The 22,355-nt window shown below is 44.3% G+C and overlaps 1 protein-coding gene across 26 annotated transcripts in view; it reads left to right on the forward strand.

Annotated features, from left to right (window-relative positions):
- Positions 1–22,355, forward strand: part of NCOR2 (nuclear receptor corepressor 2) — a 407,074-nt gene that overhangs the window by 286,131 nt on the left and 98,588 nt on the right. The gene's annotated exons all lie outside the window — the stretch shown is intronic.

A 22,355-nucleotide genomic window follows, 5' to 3' on the forward strand; every position in this document is an offset into this window, starting at 1 on the left:
AATCTCTCCATTCAAAGCAATGGGAAATGAATTCTGCAATGAAAAACGCTGTGGAATAATCCGCATGAAACCTGTACGGGTTTTGTTGCGCATTTTTCCGCGGCGTTGTCCACTGCAGAATCAATTTCCCATTCAATTGGATAGGGAGATCCTCATACAGGAAATCTGCACCATAATGGGCAGCCAAGTAAAAATCTGCGCCTGCAGACTTTCTGGAGGACTTTTCCGCCAACTGTAAAGGTACTCTAATACTCTAATTGCATTGTGTACTACTACTTGGTGCCTTTATATACTGGATTACCTTTTTTCTACAACATGTACTGCAATATTCAGTAGTGTTGATTTAGAGTATGGACAACATAGCAGAGGTGTCGGAGTAAATACCAATTAGGCTACTTTCACACACTCGTTCAGAACGGATCAGTTTGTATCATCTTTAACATGGTCTTGAACACCATTGAAAGTCAATGGAAGACGGATCCGTTTTCTATTGTCAGTGAAAACGGATCCGTCCCCATTGACTTACATTATGTGCCAGGACGGATCCGTTTGGCTCCCTTTCAAGCAGTGTTTTGGTGTCCGTCTCCAAAGCGGAATGGAGACTGAACGGCGGTAAACTGATGCATTCTGAGCGGATCCTTTTCCATTCAGAATGCATTAGGGCAAAACTGATCCGTTTTGGACCAATTGTGAGAGCCCTGAACGGATCTCGCAAACGGAAAGCCAAAACGCAAGTGTGAAAGTAGACTTAAACTGAATAGGAAAATATTGAGCCTACATATAGTATATGTATGAAGGTGTGCAATATTATAATGCAGTTCATGTGCTATGTTTGGGGCAGGGGTTGTGACCGCAGTGCAGGAGTACTAAATGTACCAGTATATATTTGTACACAATTGGCATTTCTGTCCTATAATGGTACAGTGTGAAAACATGACATGACCAGGGTTCCTTTATTTTTTCTTGCAAGACCCTTGTGCACTTTAAAATTTACCCAGTCTTACTGAAGACCTGTTGTGTGATTTCTACGTTCACATTGCTTAGTGGTGTAAATATGAGCAAGGTTAGTAGCAGTAGACTTAGTATTGACCTTTTTATACAGCAGATATGTTATGTGCAACACTTAAAGGGATTGCCCCATGAAAAATATCCTACAGTTTTCAAAATCAGAATACTTTTGTAATTTCATGTAACTAAAAGAATTATATAGCTACTGAGTTATTCAATGAAATCGATCTGTATAGCGCCACCTGCTGTATGCTCTTTTTCAATTTTTTTTCTGTCCTGCTCACTGAGACGGAATTACATGTTCTGTTCCATCCTTCAACTGCCACCAGCTGCAGCAGAAAGGACATGCCCCCTAAACTGACAGCTTGAAAAAAAATCTAGCAAATCGATTGCCGCAATGAATGGGGAGATCTCTAGATTCATGTGAGATACAGGGCTGGTCCAAGCCTTGTTAAAAATAAGTTGTCATGTATTAGATTATGGGTCCATTCACACGTCCGCAATTCTGTTCCGCATTTTGCGGAACAGAATTGCGGACCCATTCATTTCTATGGGGGCCGCACGATGTGCTGCCCGGATCTGGAAATGCGGACCCGCACTTCCAGGTCCACAATTCCGTTCCAAAGAAAAGTAGAAAATGTCGTATTCTTGTCCGGACAAGATTAGGCATATTCTATTATAGTGCCGGCGATGTGCGGTCCGCAAAATGCATAACGCACATTGCCGGTGTTCGTGTTTTGCGGGTCTGTGAATGGACCCTATGTCGGATTACTACCCCCTTGAATCTGCAGTCCTGTTATCTACAGTATGTAATATTCTGCACATTTGTCAAACCTTCACCGCTTGTTTTATCTTTTGAGCCCTTGCGCAGTTAATTGAGCTTTCAGCTTTGCTTCCTTACAGTCCACATAGATGTACTCTCCATAGGCTCCTTCACACAAAGGTTTTCTTATAGTGCCGTCTAACTGAATTACAATTGAGAATGAGTGCCTAGCTGTAGTAATGTAGCTGTTTCTTTCATGGATATAATTGAAATCCGGGATATCGTTGGGGGGTTAGACGATGTCCTCATGGTAACCTCCAAAGCTAGTGAAGGAAATGATTTCCTTCGAAGTGACAGCCTGTTGTGCATATTTATATAGTATTCTATCACCACTGCTGTGTGCAAACTACTAGTCTCAAAGGTCAGACGAGGACAATAGGGCTGGCAGATTCCGCTTTGCGATGGACGGTTGGACAGTTATGCTGGGTCTTCAGATAATCAGCCTAAAATACAATGGTAATCAGTAATTGTGTTGAGATTGTGTCCAGAAATCGAAAGGAAGATCTACAGCCTGGGGTTTCGGATTCCATGATGATCCTCCCCGTTGTGTGTTGTGTAAAGCATGTGCGATGGTGCTGAGAGATGGCGGAGGGTTCCCACAAGTCGTGTGTGCTAAGTGCGCAGCATGGAGTTAAGGCAATACCAGACAACTCGGTATGTCACAAATCTGTGACTATGGTACTGGAGTGTTTTTTAGAACAGTTTTTTCGTGAACCTACTTTTTCATTTTCCCCCCAATGGCATAATTAAACAGGTTAACTGTTTTTTTAGGCAATTAACGAGCATATGAAGAACCACAAAAGCAAATAGCACTTGTATATTTAAGGTTTTCTGTTGTGTTACTTCTGTATAGTACTACTTCTTAAAGGGCATCTGTCAGCAGATTTGTACCTACTGTATGAAACTGGCTGACCTGTTACATGTACGCTGAGAAAAATGAAGTTTTAATATATGCAAATGAGCCTCTAGGACCAACAGGGGCTTAACCATTAGACCTAAAGGCTCTGCTCTCTCTGCATCCGCCACACCCTCTGAACTTTGACAGGGCTGTACAGGTGTGATAACTTTTAGACTTTCTGGTCCTGTCAATCAAAGTGCAGAGGGTTCGGCAGTTGCAGAGAGCGCGAAGCCTCTAGGTCTAATGACAACACCCCCGCTGCTCCTAGAAGCTCGTTTGCATATATTAAAACTTCACTTTTCCCAGCAATGCGGGCACATATGAACATGGGACCAACACAGATGCCTTCAGCTGCCAAGTGCACATGTAACAGGTCAGCCAGTGTCATAGATATAAATCTAAAAATTTTAAATGATATAGACATTGTATGCACTTTATATATACAAAGCTGTTATATAGCACTCATAGACCTGTATGAGGTCCTACTGGATCTCTGTGTGCCCCAGCTATTTCTTCTCAGTTTGCCATTTACATCCATGAGGACTTTGTAAAATGTGCAGTGTATTTGGAGGAAATTATGGCACCAGACACCTCTGGTGTCTCAGGATAGACACCTGAAAATCCATCCTGACCAAGCATGGATGACTAGTGGGGGGGGGGAATGTAGACATTTCCAAGAATAAACAGCAGACTTGCCTCAAACTCAGTTTTAGGCCTCATGCACACGACTGTGTCCATTTTGTGGTCCTCAAACCTCAGATCCACAAAACATGGATACCAGACGTGTGCCGCTCGCACTTTCCCATTTCTGCACATCCCGCACTATAGTAGAAAGGCCTATTATTCATAATACGGACAAGAATAGGACATATTCTAGCTTTTTTGCAGAGCCTCGGAATGGACATACGGATGGGGACATTAGACAGTGTTCTGTCCGAATCTTTTGTGACCCCATAGAAATAAATGGGTTTGTTGTGGACAAAAAATCCTGTCATGTGAAAGGAGGCCTTATACTGGAGAACAGGGGAAATCCATTTTCTTTTATTTATTTAAAAAAAAGAGCAATAATAAGAGAATTTTTTTTTTTTTTTTAAATCCCTTTGTGAAGGTGTATTGTGTTTAGAAGTCCAGTAATGCTATTCTTCCTGTTTATTCTTGGCCACTTTAGTAGTTTTTGTTTTGTTCTTATATTATTTTAGTATGTGTGGACTATATTGTGCTTTCATACAGAATCTGAATTAGTAGGTTGTGATCCTCCTCTGAAATAAAGATCTAGTGGGACTAAGAATCCATTTAAGGGCCCTTTACAGTGGCGGAGAATCCGCCGAATAAGTGCTAACAGGCTCATTAGCAATTATCTGGCAGTATAAAGGTGCCGCCAATTACCTGATGAACGAGCAAAATGCAGTTTGTTAATTCGATTGTTTGTGTAGACATATGGCCGATCGTGCTGGCGGCAAAAAAATGATTCTGTGTGGGGGGACGAGCAATGGCATTAGCGATCACTCCTCCCCATACTGTAGAAGAGATTGCTGTATGTAGATGCAGAGCTCTCCTCCACTGTTGAGCAGGCGATGGTCGGGAAGGAACGCTTCCTTCCTGACAATTGTCTTCTGTATCGTCCCGTCTATAGGACAGAACAGTATGCAAATGGATCATTCTTGAAAGTTCAGCTTAGCTTTGCTCTTTCGTACAATGTAGTTAAATGTGTTTCTTTGTATTTTTCAATTTACACATAGATAATTAGAATGATTGTTTTCTGTCCCTTTTAACCCAAAATGTGTTCTAATGGTCCCTTACAAACCTCAAATCTTAATAAAACTAGTAAAAAATTGAAATAATAAAAAGGCATAAACTTATGACTGCTGTTCTGTCAGCAAATGTTCTGAGTCACTTAGTGTCAGTCTAATTTCCAAGCATTGCAGAGTGCAGGAGAAGACAGACATTCATTAATGGTGCAGTTGTCAGATGAGACTAAACAATCAGGTTGTATGTTCTTCAGCTTGATATCGCCATTAGTGTTTGGTAGATTTTCATTGCGTAGTTCATGATGCAGCAACCCTAGATTTGGCAGCACACCTAAACAGTAAGCTCTGGTAAAAGGGGCTGCCTGTGACCTTGGGCATTGACCCTACTGGATCAGCACATACATTAGGGCACAGTGTATGCATTTGTGTCATAGTAGTCTCCTCGCAGCCTAACTCTTGTTAGGCTTCCTCTGTCCTTGCACTAATCCTGGTGGCTGATCCAAACCATTTGATCAAGATCTGGGTGTTAATAATTCAGGTTCACCACTTACACCAAGATTTAAGCTACTTACCCTAATAGACTTGTTTGCCTGATCTCTTAAGCTGCCATTTCACTTGCTACATAGAGTGGAGTAGTTCTGACAGCCATGTGTACAGAACAACTGCCAGAATTCAATACATAAGTACAGCATATTCCCCTATATTGTTAAAGCTCTGAACCCTGACATATCCACTTTTTCATCCTGCCAGCTCTTCTGAGATGAGCATTGGAGCATTTCATGGTCCGGTGTTCTCTCTTGCCCTCCACTGTATAGCACAGGGCAAGGCCTTTTTTGTTTACAGACTTGGACTGCTAGGTGGAGGCTTCTGCCTAGCAGTGTTCCCGGTGACGTCACCGGCACTAATGGGTGGGCTTTAGTGCTGTCCTAGAGTGTAAGGACACTAATGGGTGGGCTTTAGCGCTGCCCTAGCCTGTTTTACAGACTAGGGCAGCACTAAAGCCCACCCATTAGTGCTGGTGACGTCACCGGGAACACTGCTAGGCAGAAGCCTCCACTTGGCAGAGACCCGATACGTCACCGGATCTGCAGAAAAAGCCCTTGTCCTGCGGAATTCAGAGGGGCAACCTGGGTGAAGAAGGGGATATGTCCGGGTTCACCTCTGAACCCGGACAACCCCTTTAAAACATCTGAAGTGCATTGTGTCTCCAGTTCTACTGGAGCCTGGGATTTGTGGAGTGCATGCTGATTTCCTGGAATTATTAGGAATTGTATGCACGATTATCAGCAATGCCTCCCGTTATATTCATCAAGTATAACACTAATCTATTAAGAAATGGTATTAAAATGTTTTGTCTCGAGCATAACCAGAGACGCTGATATTTCTGCAATGGAAAATCTGCTACAGGATTGCAAAAGTAAAAGGTCATGACTTCTGGCCCTGTCAGGGTGCAGAAGGTGAAAAGTTACAGAGAGAGCAGAGCTCCTAGAGGCTCTTTCGCATATATTAAAACCTTTTTCTCATGAATACGGCCACATGGGACCAACACAGATGTCTTCAGCTGCCAAACGCACATGCAACAGGTCAGCCTGTGTCATCCATACAAATCTGCTGTCTGGTGCCCTTTAAATACACTGTATAGTGATAAAAATCTATTGGTTCCAATATCCACTATTACAGTAAATTACCAAATCTTTCTTGGCATAATTGGCGAGTACGGTAGGCGTTTTTTTTTTTTTTTGTTTTTTTTTGGAGCCAGCTTAATACGAACTAGCTGATTCTCATTGGTGTTGACTGAGCTATGACCTGCAGTCTGAATGAAGAGAGAATTGCATAGTCAGATGTTTGGCACACAGTGGTCCTCCAGCTAATGACAGTACATAGCAAAGAAGATGATAATGTGAATAAGATCAAAAGAACAGGTGAAAAGCTTTTATTAGGCTACTTTTACACTAGCGTTAATACTTTCCGGTATTGAGATCAGTCAATGGGGACAAAACGTAACTGAACAGAACGGAATGCACCAAAATGTATTCCGTTCCATTCTCGTATGGGAGAGCATGCTGCGGTTTGCTTTCCGTCCTGGAATGCAGAGCAAGACGGATCTCTGACACAATAGAAAACAGATCCGCCCCCATTGACTTTCAGTGGAGTTCATGACTGATCCGTGTTGGTTATGTTAAAGATAATACAACAGGATCCGTTCCTAACGGATGCAGATGGTTGTATTATCAGTAACAGAAGTGTTTTTTGCTGAACCCTGCCTGATCCAGCAAAAACACTAGTGTGAAACCCTAACCTAAGATTTTACAAAAGTGTTTACTTTCACAGTTGGTAAGCTGTGTTTTTGGGGAACTGGAATACTTCTCTAACTCAAATTCTGATTAGTAGTATTGGTAGTGCCATAAAGCCTATGTACTGTAGTATTTAAAAGAGGAGTGAACATTAAATGTGGGGTGCTGTAGTAATTTTCCCCATATTTGGATAATTCTTTAATGGGACGTGGGCCAATAAGTCATTTTGATACAAATTTTAATATTGTCCCTACGCTTGATTTCATGCACTTTCAATTATCATACATATTGCATTACGCTGTTGCTGGTCTTATCTGATATACAGTACAGACCAAAAGTTTGGACACACCTTCTCATTCAAAGAGTTATCTTTATTTTCATAACTATGAAAATTGTAGATTCACACTGAAGGCATCAAAACTATGAATTAACACATGTGGAATTATATAAATAACAGAAAAGTGTAAAAACTGAAAATATGTCATATTCTAGGTTCTTCAAAGTAGCCACCTTTTGCTTTGATTACTGCTTTGCACACTCTTGCCATTCTTATTCTCTTGATGAGCTTTAAGAGGTAGTCACCTGAAATGGTTTTCACCTCACAGGGGTGCCCTGTCAAGTTTAATAAGTGGGATTTCTTGCCATATAAATGGGGATGGGACCATCAGTTGCGTTGTGAAGTCAGGTGGATACACAGCTGATAGTCCTACTGAATAGACTGTTAGAATTTGTATTATGGCAAGAAAAAAGCAACTAAGTAAAGAAAAACAAGTGGCCATCATTAATTTAAGAAATTATGGTCAGTCAGTCCGAAAAATTGGGAAAACTTTGAAAGTGTCCCCAAGTGCAGTCACAAAAACCATCAAGCGCTACAAAGAAACTGGCTCACATGCGGACCGCCCCAGGAATGGAAGACCAAGAGTCTCCTCTGCTGCGGAGGATAAGTTCATCCGAGTCACCAGCCTCAGAAATAGCAGGTTAACAGCAGCTCAGATTAGAGACCAAGTCAATGCCACACAGAGTTCTATCAGCAGACACATCTCTAGAACAACTGTTAAGAGGAGACTGTGTGAATCAGGCCTTCATGGTAGAATATCTGCTAGGAAACCACTGCTAAGGACAGGCAACAAGCAGAAGAGACTTGTTTGGGCTAAAGAATACAAGGAATGGACATTAGACCAGTGGAAATCTGTGCTTTGGTCTGAGTCCAAATTTGAGATCTTTGGTTCCAACCACCGTGTCTTTGTGCGACGCAGAAAAGGTGAACGGATGGACTCTACATGCCTGGTTCCCACTGTGAAGCATGGAGGAGGTGTGATGGTGTGGGGGTGCTTTGCTGGTGACACTGTTGGGGATTTATTCAAAATTGAAGGCATACTGAACCAGCATGGCTACCACAGCATCTTGCAGAGGCATGCTATACCATCCGGTTTGCGTTTAGTTGGACCATCATTTATTTTTCAACAGGACAATTACCCCAAACACACCTCCAGGCTGTGTAAGGGCTATTTGACCATGAAGGAGAGTGATGGGGTGCTGCGCCAGATGACCTGGCCTCCACAGTCACCGGACCTGAACCCAATCGAGATGGTTTGGGGTGAGCTGGACCGCAGAGTAAAGGCAAAAGGGCCAACAAGTGCTAAGCATCTCTGGGAACTCCTTCAAGACTGTTGGAAGACCATTTCAGGCGACTACCTCTTGAAGCTCATCAAGAGAATGCCAAGAGTGTGCAAAGCAGTAATCAAAGCAAAAGGTGGCTACTTTGAAGAACCTAGAATGACATATTTTCAGTTGTTTCACACTTTTTTGTTATTTATATAATTCCACATGTGTTAATTCATAGTTTTGATGCCTTCAGTGTGAATCTACAATTTTCATAGTCATGAAAATAAAGAAAACTCTTTGAATGAGAAGGTGTGTCCAAACTTTTGGTCTGTACTGTATATATATATATGCTATATGGTCAAATCTGGTTATCCAGGAATTGATAATGATGACTTATCCTCTGGATAAGTTGCTTCTCTGCCCTAATAAACTTAAGGTCCACAATATAGCGGAAAATAATCTAATCGGTAGGAGTCTAAGGATCATGATAATGAGGGCCCTGTGTATACCCATTTAAAATGGAGCAGAGGTCACATTTTGCTCTGCTATCTCTGACAGTCCCTTAGAGCTGAATGGAGCAGTAGCACATGTGTGACTGCAGAACCATTCAAAAGGAGAAACATGGATCCCCAATTTTCGTGATTGGCAGGGGTCCAAGAGATCAAAGACTTATACTGTGCATATGGGATTTCTTTCCCATGTGACAACCACTTTTATTCCTTAACCCCTTCCCGCAGTACAGCAGTAACTGTATGCCTGGGTAGCGTACCTAGATATATACTTGCGTCCAAACTTCTGTCACTGTGACACGAAAAAGTTCACCTTTTCGGGGTCTCCGCTGTCATCAACAAAGGAGACTCTCGAGCAAGGTACAATTGGAGTGGCCTTTTGTCAGCAATCGCTCTGATTAGTTAATCTGTACAGACCACTATAGAGCTTAATTCAGTGAAAACCCAGCAAAAAGCCGGTTATAGGTTCTGATCTTCTCAGTTCTTGTCAGATCAGAGCCTGCATCAGTGTGCTGCCTCCTCAGTGTTAAAGATGACATCCCCCAGCTCTCCCACTGTATAAAGGCTCATGCACACAGCCGTTGCTCAGCCGTTCCATGCATTGGGAACAGCAATTTGCAGTTCCCAATGCACATGCAAAATCTGCACAGATTCTGCAGACTGATCCAGACCTATTCAACTTGAATGGGTCCATAATCCATCTGCACCGCAAAAAAAGTAGCGCATGCACTACTTTTTTGCGATGCAGAGGCACAGAGAGAAAGCCCACGGAGGCGGTTCCGAGCCGCCGTTCCGCACCGGACCTTCTGGATTTCAGACCCATTCAAGTGAATGAGTCCGCATCCATAACGCGGTGCAAAACTAAAAACTGCTGGGGCCCGTGTATTGCAGACCCGCTCTTTGCGGGCCGCAATACGGGCCCGGGCAGCAAACTGTTGTGTGTTGTGTGCATAAGCCCTGAGGGAGCTTTTTAAGCCAGCTTCCTAGAAGTATTCCAAGCATACAGTCATGGCTGTAAATGTTGGTACCCCTGAAATTTTTTAAAGAAAATTAAGTATTTCTCACAGAAAAGTATTGCAGTAACACATGTTTTGCTATACATATGTTTATTCCCTTTGTTTGTATTGGAACAAAACCAAAAAAGGAGGAAAAAAAGCAAATTGGACATAATGTCACACCAAACTCCAAAAATGGGCTGGACAAAATTATTGGCGCCCTTAACTTAATATCTGGTTGCACACCCTTTGGGGGATAAAAATGATATCGGTCGCTTCCTATAACCATTAATAAGCTTCTGACACCTATCCACCAGGATTTTGGACTACTTCTCCTTAGCAAACTGCTCCAGGTCTCTTATTGGAAGGGCGCCTTTTCCCAATAGCAATTGTAAGATCTCTCCACAGGTGTTAAATGGGATTTAGATCTGGACTCCTTGCTGGCCACTTCAGAAATTTCCAGCACTTTGTGGCCATCCATTTCTGAGTGCTTTTTGACATATGTTTGGGGTCATTGTCCTGCTGGAAGACCCAAGATCTCGGACGCAAACCCAGCTTTTTGACACTGGGCGCTACAGTGTGACCCAAAATCTGTTGGTAATCCTCAGATTTCATGATGCCACATTCAAGGCACACAGTGCCAGAGTCAGCAAAGCAACCCCCCCAAAAAAATGAACCTCCACCATATTTCACTGTAGGTACTGTGTTCTTTTCTTTGTAGGCCTCAGTCCGTTTTCGGTAACCAGTAGAATGATGTGCTTTACCAAAAAGCTCTTTCTTGGTCTCATCTGTCCACAAGACGTTTTCCCAGAAGGATTTTGGCTTACTTAAAGGGGTTCTGCACTTTCATTTAACTGATGATCTATCCTCTGGATAGATCATCAGCTTCTGATCGGCGGGGGTCCGACACCCAGGATCAGCTGTTTGAGAAGGCAGCGCCGCTCCAGCAGCGCAGCGGCCTTCTCACTGTTTACCGCCGGGCCGCCCGCCCACTGACTTGTATCCACTAGAGTGGGCGCGGCTAAGCTCTATTCACTTGATCGCGCCCACTCTAGTTGATACTAGTCGTGACGTCAGTGGGCGGGCGGCCCGGCGGTAAACAGTGAGAAGGCCGCGGCGCTGCTGAAGCGCCGCTTACTTCTCAAACAGCTGATCGGCGGGGGTCCCGGGTGTCGGACCTCGGCCGATCAGAAGCTGATGATCTATCAAGAGGATAGATCATCAGTTAAATGAAAGTGCAGAACCCCTTTAAGTTCATTTTTGAAAAATGTAGTCTTGCTTTTTTATGTCTCTGTGTCAGCAGTGGGGTCCTCCTGGGTCTCCTGCCATAGCGTTTTATTTCATTTAAATGTCAATTGATAGTTTGCGCTGACACTGATGCTCCCTGAGCCTGCAGGACAGCTTGAAAATCTTTGGAACTTGTTTGGGGCTGCTTATCCACCATCCAGACTATCCTGCATTGACACCTTTCATACATTTTTCTCTTGCGTCCATGCCCAGGGAGATTAGCTGCTGTGCCATAGGTTGCAAACATCTTGATAATGTTGCACACTGTGGACAGAGGCAAATCTAGATCTTTGGAGATGGACTTGTAACCTTGAGATTGTTGATCTTTTTCCTCAATTTTGGTTCTCAAGTCCTCAGACAGTTCTTTTCGCCTCTTTCTGTTGTCCATGCTTAGTGTGGCGCACACAGACACACAATGCAAAGACTAAGTGAACTTCTCTCCTTTTTATCTGCTTTCATGTGTGATTTTGTTATATTGCTCACACCTGTTACTTGCCCCAGGTGAGTTTAAAGGAGCATCACATGTTTGAAACAATCTTATTTATCCACAATTCTGAAAGGGTGCCAATAATTTTGTCCAGCTATTTTTTGGAGTTTGGTGTGACATTATGTCCAATTAGCTTTTTTCCCCTCCCTTTTTTGGTTTTGTTCCAATACACACAAAGGGAATAAACATGTGTATATAGCAAAACATTTGTTACTGCAATACTTTTCTGTGAGAAATACTTAATTTTCTTGAAAAATTTCAGGGGTGCCAACATTTGCGGCCATGACTGTAATTCTCTCTGACTGACAGTCTGGGATGTGCTTTTATTTCCCCCTAACGATCCCAGCTGGTTACACCTGGAGATCCCTCAGGCTAGGGGAAAATTTGCCCTGGAATGGGGGTGGACTGGCCCACTACCAAACCTACCTTTCCAGTCCAAATAAAATCAAGCCTTTGAACTTTTAACAAAACTCCTACACCTTGCTGAAACCACTTTAGCTTTTCTGGATTTTACTTACCTCACCCAGTTGAGGAACCTGGGTGACATATACATCCCTTCCAAGACTTTTCCATACACTTTACCACATATCTTCCCCCCCCCCCCCCCCCCCCCACCCCTCTTCTCCAGTCCGGAGGTCTGGAAACTTTTAGCAACCATACAGTGTATCCTGGACAAAGCATTTGCATTTCCCTGCAATTTCCCAGGCTTATGCTCAACCTTAAAATTAACATTTTGCAGGGAGAGAAACCACCTGGCCACTCTTGCATTTTTCTCCTTGTTTTGTTTCATCCAGGTTAAAAGAGCATTATCTGTCACCAACAGAAATTTTCTACCCAGCTGGTAAGATTTAAGTGACTCCAGAGCCCATTTAATGGCCAGACATTCTCGTTCCACTATAGCATAATTTTTCTCTGCCGGGGTCAACTTCCTGCTTGAGTACATCACTGGGTGACTTAAAGGGAGTCTGTCACCTCCATATGGCCATATACAGTGCTTACATGGCTCTGTAGCACACCTATACAGGATTGTAACGGTACCTTTGTTCTTTTCTTTAGACATGCACCAGCAGGAAAAAACAAAGTTTAATTCATATGCAAATGAGCACTCGCAAGTGCCCAGGGGCGGCGTTCAGTGTGTAAGTGCCCAGGCTGCCCTGCCTTTTTTTCACTTTACTCCTCCCCAGTCTCCGCCTTTGCCCGCCCTCCAAGTCTCTTGCCTCATCGATAGGGCAAAGGAAGAGGCTGGGGAGGAGTGAAGTGAGAAGGCGGCAGAGCAGCCTGGGCACCTACACACTGAACGCCGCCCCTGGGCACTTGCTAGTGCTCATTTGTATATGAATTAAACATCGTTTTTCCTGCTGGTGCAAGTCTAAAGAAAAGAACAAAGGTACTGTTACAATCCTGTGTAGGTGTGCTACAGAGCCATGTAAGCACTGTATATGGCCATATGGAGGTGACAGACTCCCTTTAAGGCCTTTCGTTAAGTCAGTCAATAGTGCTGCCATCGAGGCAAAATTCGGTATGAACCGGTGGTAGTATCCAGTTGTGCCAAGGAAGGCCCTGACTTGTTTTTTCGTTAAGGGCTTAGGCCAGTTTTGTATTGCCTCTGCTTTATCGACCTGGGGTTTAACCAGCCCTTTACCGATAATGTAGCCCAGGTATTTTGCTTCCTCTAGCCCTACTGCACACTTCTCAAGGTTTATGGTTTGGCCAGCATCACTAATGGAGTCTCACGGGCTGCACTTTCCAGAGGTGACTTTTCCAATCAGGTGAATAAATGACCACATCCTCAAAGTAAGCGGCAGCGTAGTCACGATGTGGCCTCAAGATTAGGTCCATCAACCTCTGAAAAGTGGCAGGGTCTCCATGTATCCCGAAAGGCATCACTGTGAACTGGAACAGCCCCTCTGGAGTGAAGAAAGCCGTCTTTTCTTTAGACCCCCTCTGACAATGGTATCTGCCAGTAACCCGTTGTAAGGTCAAGAGTCGCGATGTCCCTTGCTTTTCGAAGCCTCTCAATTAGTTTATCTACTCTGGGCATGAGGTTTGCGTCAAATTTTGGCACCTCATTTAATTTCCGAAAATTATTACAGAGTCCTATTGGGCTTCGGGATTAACACAATAGGGTTTGACCATTCACTGGTGGATTCCTCAATGACCCCCTAATTCAAGCATGCGCTTGACCCCCGAGGATACCGCTTTTCTTCATGCTTCTGGTATCCTGTATGGCTTTAGATTCACCTTACTGTGGGGCTTAGTTCTCACGTAATGTTTTATCAGGTGAGTACGGTCTTGTAGGTCAGAAAACCTGCTATATTTCTGCAGAAACTCGTTTACTTCTTGTTTCTGTTGCCCTGACAACGCCTCGCACCTTTTTACCGGAGGAAATGGTTGCGACACCACCTTAGTCATGGTCTGTGTGGCCACCAAGGATTCTCGATCTTTCCACGGCTTGATCAGATTTACATGGTAAATCTGGAAGGGTTTTGCTTTCCTGGTTGGTGCACCTTTATAGTTCACCTCACCCACTTTTTCCACAATCTCGTAGGGACCCTGGCAGATCTGTTGTAGATTCTGATTTGAGCCTTCTGAGCTTTTTGCAGATGTTCTTTAACTATGGGTATCACAGTCACTATCCTGTCTTGCATTTGAGCTACATGTTCGATTATGCTTTTATAGGGTGTAGCCTCGGTTTCTTTGGCCACATCTAGTAAACCCCTTGGGTGACTGCCATATACTAACGTAGGCCTCTTTCACACTAGCGCGTGCGGCCCATTGCCGTATTGCGGACCCGCAATACAGGGGTGCCGTTCTGTGGGCATTCCGCATCACTGATGCGGACCCATTCACTTGAATGGGTCTGGAGATGCGGAACCGAACCACGAAACGGAAGCACTACGGAGTGCTTCTGTGGGGTTTCGTCCCGTACTTCCGTTCGCAAAAAGATAGAACATGTCCTATCTTTTTGCGGAACGGCCAGATCGCGGACCCATTCAAGTGAATGGGTCCACGATCCGCTGCGGCTGCCCCACGGACTGTGCTAGAGTATTGCGGGCCGCATGACCTTTGACATAAAGGGGGTTCCTTTGTCTGTGAGAATTTCCTTAGGAATCCCTGTGCGGGAGAACATGAAAAACAACTCCTGTGCAATATTTTTGGCCGCCATGTTTCGTAGGGGCACTGCTTCGGGTACTGAGTGGCATATTCCAATACAACCAAGATATAATGGTGTCCCCTAGCTGACTTAACAATGGTACCCACCAAATCCATCGCAATTCTTTCAAAAGGGACCTCCGTGTTGGGAAGAGGTACTAAAGGACTACGAAAATGTGGGGTTGGTGCACTTATCTAGCAGGTGGGGCACGACTTACAACATTCTTCCACCTCTCTTAACACACTGGGCCAGTAAAACAGCTGCAGTACCGTCTCTTGTGTTTTGCTAGCGTCCAAATGACCCCCAAGTAAGTGGTTATTTGTGAGGTCTAGTACCATGTGGCTATAGGGTTTTGGTAACAGAAGCTGCTCCACAATTTCGTCGTTGCATTTAGTAATTCGATACAGTAGGTTTCCATTCATGGCAAAATGCTGAAAACTCTGGTCAGCTTCTGGTTCCTGTGGTACAACATCTATCACGGTAACATTTCCTCGAGCACTCACGAGAGTGGGGTCTCTCAATTGTTCTGTACCAAAGTTACCTCAAGACACTTCTAAGTTCAACACATTTTTGCCCAGATAGGGAAGCTTCCTCTTCCCCCACTAACACCTGCAATGAAAAAGTGTCCTCAACGTGCATTTCACTTGAACCATTTAAAGGGGAAGGCACAGATTTTGCAGGAGTTTCTTCACTGGCTGCATTAGTCTTTCTTCTTCCACAGTTTCAAAACAATGAGAAGTCCCGGCCAAATATCACATTATGCATACGTCTTTTGACATCCCCCGACTTCATAGGTTACAGTCCCAGCCGGAGTCACCAGCTTAACCCGAGCCACTGGGTAACACTTGCCATTCCCATGGCAAGCACATTTATGCTTTTGTCCGGCACATAATTCCCAGCCACGAAGCTAGCACGCACCAAGGTGACCAGACCAAAAGAGTTCTGACGGACCAGTCGTTTACCACCAGAGTACATATCTGTGGCTCAGTCTCTAGTCCTGGTGAGGCCGCGCAAACTGGCACCGCATACGACGGTCTCCGACTAGCTCCACGTTCCATGGGCCCTGAGGTAAGAGGACAATGGGCAGCAATGTGTTCCCACTCACTGCAGCTCCAGCACTGCAGCATCCCAGGTCTCCTCAGTGGGAAGACCTCTCCAGGACCAGACTACCTGTGGGACTCAGTCTTGCCAAACCTCTAGAGCCTTGCTCCCTCTTACACCCTTCCATACAGCCCCAACAGCCGGAACTCTCTTACCCACAGATGCCACGGGTCTGATACTCTGGTGAGTTGTTGGTGTGGCAAGGACATCACGGAGGTAGTCCTCAGTTGCCAGGAATCTTTTCACCAGGTTAATGAGCTAGTCAGCAGTTTTGGAGTCTCCATGTCTGACCGACCGCTATAGCTCTGCAGGGAGGACTCTGAACTAGTAATCCACCACTACTTTCTTCACAATCTGGGCCCATGTAGAAGACTCAGGTTTCAGCCACTATGAGATGGATGAGGTCATACATCTGAGATCGGGCAGGCTTGTCCATGGTGTAGCTCCTCGTTTGGACCCTCCGGGCACGAACAGCCAGGGTAACGCCCAACCGAGTCATTACCTCCATTTTTAACTTGGCCTAGTCCCGGACATCCTGCTCCCTGAGGTCATAGTAGGCCTTTTGTGGTTCACCGGACAGAAAGGGCGTAAGGACCCCTGCCCACTATGCTATTGGCAGTCTCTCTCCGCCACTCTCTCAAACACGGTCAGGTAGGGCCCAATGTCATCAGACGTCAGTTTTTGTAAGTCTCTGGGGGGGGGCTTACCGCCACTCGTTAGGCTGGAGCTACAACAGTCTCTCTCAATACAGCAATCTGCTCCACCAGTAAACGATTGGTTTCCTGCTGCTGGGCCTGGGCCTATTGTTGCTGCGCATTGGCCAGCACCAGCTGCTTTAGTATTTCCTCCATTGCAGTCGATGAACTTTGCAAAGCTGCAGCAGCTTTCACCCAGGACATTAAAGCATCAACTGCCACACCATTGCCCCTAGCAACTCGCTTTTGCTCGCATCCTGCACCAATTGTAAGGGGTTGCTCTCTCAAGAAGGGTGGCAGTGACAGATTCGTTTGTAGACAACCGGATCATAAAACAGTAAAAACAGTAAAAAGTAGACTCATCTTAGTTATTTACCTAGTGTGTAATTTAGTGTCAATCTGTGACAGACCATCAGTGTCAGTCAGCGTTAATCAATCAGCGCCAGCCTGTCAGTGTCTCAGGTTTTATTGTTTTATGTAAAATATTTTGAAAAGTTGTTGTACACTTATTACAGTTCGTTCTTTACCAAGTTACAGATATACAGTTTATCATACAGTGTATATGGATGTGTGTGTATGTGTGTGTGTGTATATATATATATATATATATATATATATATATATATATATATATGGGGTTGCTCTCTCAAGCAGGGCGGCGTTGACAGATTTGTTTGCAGACAACAGGAGATTAAATTCCAAATTGATGCTTTATTTTATGACACTCCGGCAATTTACAGGCAAATCCAGTTATAATTCACTAGGTAAGGTGAAGTTCCAGCACCACAAAACTAAAGCCAAAACCAAATAAACTCCTGCCCTTCCGGGCTCTAACTAATACAGATTAGTTTCTAGCTCGCCTATTGGGCACCGTTCACACACTGGATTAGATCCGGCTTCCTCAGTCAGCTTCCTAGACTTCTTCCAGGCATAACTCTCTCAGACTAATAGCCTGGGATGTGCTTTTATTTCCCCCTAACGATCCCAGCTGGCTACACCTGGGGATCCCTCAGGCTAGGGGAAAACCTGCCCTGGAATGGGGGTGGCCTGGGGAGGTCCCACTACCAAACCTACCTTCCCAGTCCAAATAAAATCCAACCTTTTGAACTTTTAACAAAATTGTCTCCGCAACCTACACTTTGCTGAAACTAGGGTTGGGCAATATCAAAAATATTTCCACGATATTAAGAAATGTATCACAATAACGATACATATCGCGATAAATACCCATTTAGAAGAAAAAAAAAAAAAACACTTTGGGCCACAAGGAGACTTTATACTGTATGGTGGCAGCCACAAGGAGACTTTATACTGTATGGTGGCAGCCACAAGGAGACTTTATACTGTATGGTGGCAGCCACAAGGAGACTTTATACTGTATGGGGGCAGCCACAAGGAGACTTTATACTGTATGGGCAGGCAGCGGGATACAAGGAGACTTTATACTGTATGGGCAGGCAGCGGGATACAAGGAGACATTATATACTGTATGGGCAGGCAGCGGGATACAAGGAGACATTATATACTGTATGGGCAGGCAGCGGGATACAAGGAGACATTATATACTGTATGGGCAGGCAGCGGGATACAAGGAGACATTGTATACTGTATGGGCAGGCCGCGGGATACAAGGAGACATTATATACTGTATGGGCAGGCCGCGGGATACAAGGAGACATATACTGTATGGGCTGGCCGCGAGATACAAGGAGACATTATATACTGTATGGGCTGGCCGCGGAATACAAGGAGACATTATATACTGTATAGGGCTGGCCGCTTGTCAGGCAGTGGGCCACAAGAGTTACTATACTGCATGGGACCACCAGGAGACATTATACTGTCTGGACTTAGGAACTATACTGTAAGGGGCCACAAGGTGAGATTATACTGTATGGGACAACAATTTGTAACCCCTCCACCATCAGTATAATGTCTTGTGGCCCCAATACAGTAATGTCTTCTTGTTGCTCCTACATGGGGGCAACAGGGAGACATAATAGTTTATCAAGTGCCATCACAATGTGCAGTGCAGCTTGCAGGCAGGGCCAGGGTCCAGAAGACAGTACAACCTTTATTTCTAACACCTGGGCCGTTAGGGTCTCTCAGTCCTCTTCCCCCACCTTGGCTTGGTGTCACGAGGGTGTCAAGAGCCACATCTGACTCCGTTATACCTGGGGTCAGGAAGTCGCAGCGGGTGGCTGCGCGCTCTATTTCTAAAAATAGTGCTGTTTCTTAATGGTAGCTTTTGGGGTTAGCCTTGTATTCCTTTTTGTCTCACTCAGGGATCCGTAGCTTCTTCTCCTCAGCTGTTTCTTGTCCAGCACTCCCAACCTCCTTATATTTCCTTCTCCCACTTCTCTGGTTGCCAGATATAGAGCTTCCTGTCTGGACTTCTATACTGACCCACTGGAGCTGAGTTGCTGTTATCCCTGGTTATCGTACCAGAGTGTTACCCTCCAGATCCCTGTTGGTTGGTTGTTGTCGTCCACCTGGGATTATGTGTTTTGTCAGTATTGTCTGTCTTCTCCCTAATGTTTCCCTTTAGTGTTAGTGGTGCGGACTAGTGTTCCCAACGCCCTATTCACTATCTAGGGCTCATCTTAGGGAAAGCCAGGTTTAGGAACGTGATCGGCGTACGGGTGAGAAACCCGTCTAGGGACGTCAGGGCAGTCAGGTGCCAGCCTCTAGGTGAGTTAGGGGTCACAATCTTTCCCTCTCCCTTGGAAAGGGCCTTCCTTTTCCCTCCCTTTGCGTCACGTATGTGATCGGCACGCCGGTCGTGATACTTGGACACAGACTGCTGACTGACTTTGCGCGCCTCGCTCCTGTGCTCGGCCAGTGGGCGGAGACTTAAATATGGGAGCGAGGAGGAGCCGGGGAGCCGCCGCAGGAAGTAATATGTACGGTACGAATATGCACAATGCAGGGGAGGGCTTACACAGATTTAGGAGCGGTTAGCATGCATATGACCGCTCCTATGACGTCAGTAAATACAGCGGTTATTTGCAAACCATGATATCACCATATCGTTGGCACCGGTTTACCGCTCAACCCTAGCTGAAACCATTTTAGCTTTTCTGGATTTTACTTACCTCACCCAGTTGAGGAACCTGGGTGAGATATACACACTTTTCAAGACTTTTCCATACACTTTACCAGAGTACATACATGCATACATACACACAAACACACACATATACACACACATTTAATAAAGATGGCATGCAAAACATACACTGCCAAAGAAGCATACATGATGATCTCGACACGATGATCAGAATTCATTCTGTCCTTCTCAAGTAATAATCAGTGTTCACTTGGTGCCTGCACCTGAGGCTAATTGGTTGCCCTAACCACCTAAACCCCCCAAGTACTGGAGTTCACTACTGCTGCTGGAGGGGGTCCATGTACAGAAAGCATGGTGGTCAGAAATATAATTTTTCAAATTGTTCTTTTCTGATGACTTGGTCCAACTTATCGTGGAGCAAACAAACATATATGCCCAACAATTTATTTCTGCAAATTCAAATTAGTTTTTTTACAAGACCATACAGGTGGCATCTGATCAATAGTGCAGAAATACTGGAATGGGGCTGGGTCTAACAAAAAATTCTGTAAGGGCCTTTTGGTCAACTGACATCCTGCACCACTGCCCCTTGTATAATTCCCAGGGCTCGCTGTAAGGCCATTCATAAATGTATTCATTATAATGCTAATTATATGTGGAGTTGGTAGAAATGTACTGATTCCGAATCCAGCTTAAATTGTGCAATTAATTTATTAACTTTCATATAAAATTAGAAAGGTTTAGAAATGTATATCGTAAATATATTTTATGTTCTATCAGTCTAAGACCCTTATTTATCAAAATCAGGGATAAGCAGGGTTTCTAGTGGTGATAGATGATCAGTTCTCACCTCTGTGTTCTCTCCTGTCCCTGTGCTGCATATGCTCAGTCTTAAGCTCCTCATAAGTCCAGAGGAGGAGTTCACTACTGGGCATATCGGCAGTAATTTCAGAACTGCTAGGCCAAACAGGAAGACAGCATTAAAGGTGTTTTCTGGGAAAGAATCGCACTTGCCTACTCCCCGCCGCTCTGGTCCTGCTTTCCAGCTCCCGTGTGTCCATTTTAGTCGACTGCTTGTTTAATTCCTCCCTGGCATAGGAACGATCATCTGCTCCGCTGCAGCCAATAACTGGCTACAGCTGTGATGTTTCTCTTGTGGACACATCACCACTAAAGCCAGTCTCAAAGGATTCAGCCCCGCCTCCTGGTGCTTGAACTTCTCATTTGCATATGAATAAAAAGACTAATATCTCTGCATCCGTTAGCATACAGACAAAAGAAAGGTATCATTTAATCAGCGTGATGAGCCCTAGCAGCCAGTATGTCTGGTTTAATAGGTGTGATCCTGGTGACAAAGCCTCTTTAATTTTCACTTCTGCTTTCCACTAAATCTTACATAAAATCTGTGGGATCAAAAAATAAATTCCTTGGAGTGTAGTTTCCAAAATGGGATCACTTTTCAGTGGCTTCCACTGTAGGGGTACCTCAGGGTCTCTTCAAATGCAACATGGCGCCCAAAACCGGCCAAATATGCCCTCCAAAAGCCACATGGCGCTTCTTCCCTTCTGAACCCTGTTGTGTACCTATGCAGCAGTTTACAACCACATATAGAGAGTTTCTGTAAACTGCAGAAAAAGGATAATACATATTGAGGTTGTTTGGCTGTTAACCCTTGCAGAGTAATTAATGGATTAAAATGGAAAATCTGCACACAATTTTTTTATTTTTAAATTTCTCCTCCATTTAGCTTGAATTCCTGTAGGACACCTAAAGGGTTAGCAAAGCTTCTAAAATCAGTTTTTAATTATTTGAGGGGTGTAGTTTCTACAGTCAGGTAATTTATGGGTGGTTTATATTATGTAAGCCCCTCAAAGTCACCTCAGAACTAAATCTGTCTATAAAGTGAGTTTTGGAAATTTTCTTGAAAATGTAAAAATTTGGTAAAATTATAAGCCTTCGAAACTGCTAATTTTTTTTTTTTACTGAATTATGCCAATGTAAGGCTACTTTCACACTAGCAGCACGGACCTCCGGCAGGCTGTTCCGTCGGGTGAACATCCTGTCGGATCAGTCCTGCCGCTTGTTAACGTGTGCCCCCGGACTGCCGCTCCGTCCCTATTGACTTTAATGAGGGCGGGGCAGAGGCACGGCGAAAGGCTGCCGGATGAAATGTCGGACATGTCGTTGTTTTATTCCAGCAGCCTCTCGCCGTAACTCTGCCCCCGCCCACATTATAGTCAATGGGGATGGATCGGCAGTCCGGGGGCACACGTTCACTAGTGGCAGGACAGATCCGACAGGCTGTTCACCCGACGGAACAGCCTGCCGGAGGTCCGTGCTGCTAGTGTGAAAGTAGCCTAAAGTAGACATATGGTAAATGGTAATAAATATTTTATGAAGTATCACTTTCTTTTATAAAAGCAGAGATTCAAATTTAGAAAATGGCAAATTTTTTCAAAATTCCTATAATTATAAAAAAAAATTATATAGTGTGTGTGTATGTATGTGTGTGTGTGTGTGTATGTATATGTATATATATATATATATATATATATATAGAGAGAGAGAGATGTATATATTTATATATGTGTGTGTGTGTGTGTATAGATATAGATAGTTACCACTAATGTGAATAACAATGTGTCATGCGAAAACAATCTTAGTATTCAGAATTGCGTTAC

Source organism: Bufo gargarizans, chromosome 1 (genome assembly GCF_014858855.1).
Source record: "Bufo gargarizans isolate SCDJY-AF-19 chromosome 1, ASM1485885v1, whole genome shotgun sequence".
NCBI lineage: Eukaryota > Metazoa > Chordata > Amphibia > Anura > Bufonidae > Bufo > Bufo gargarizans.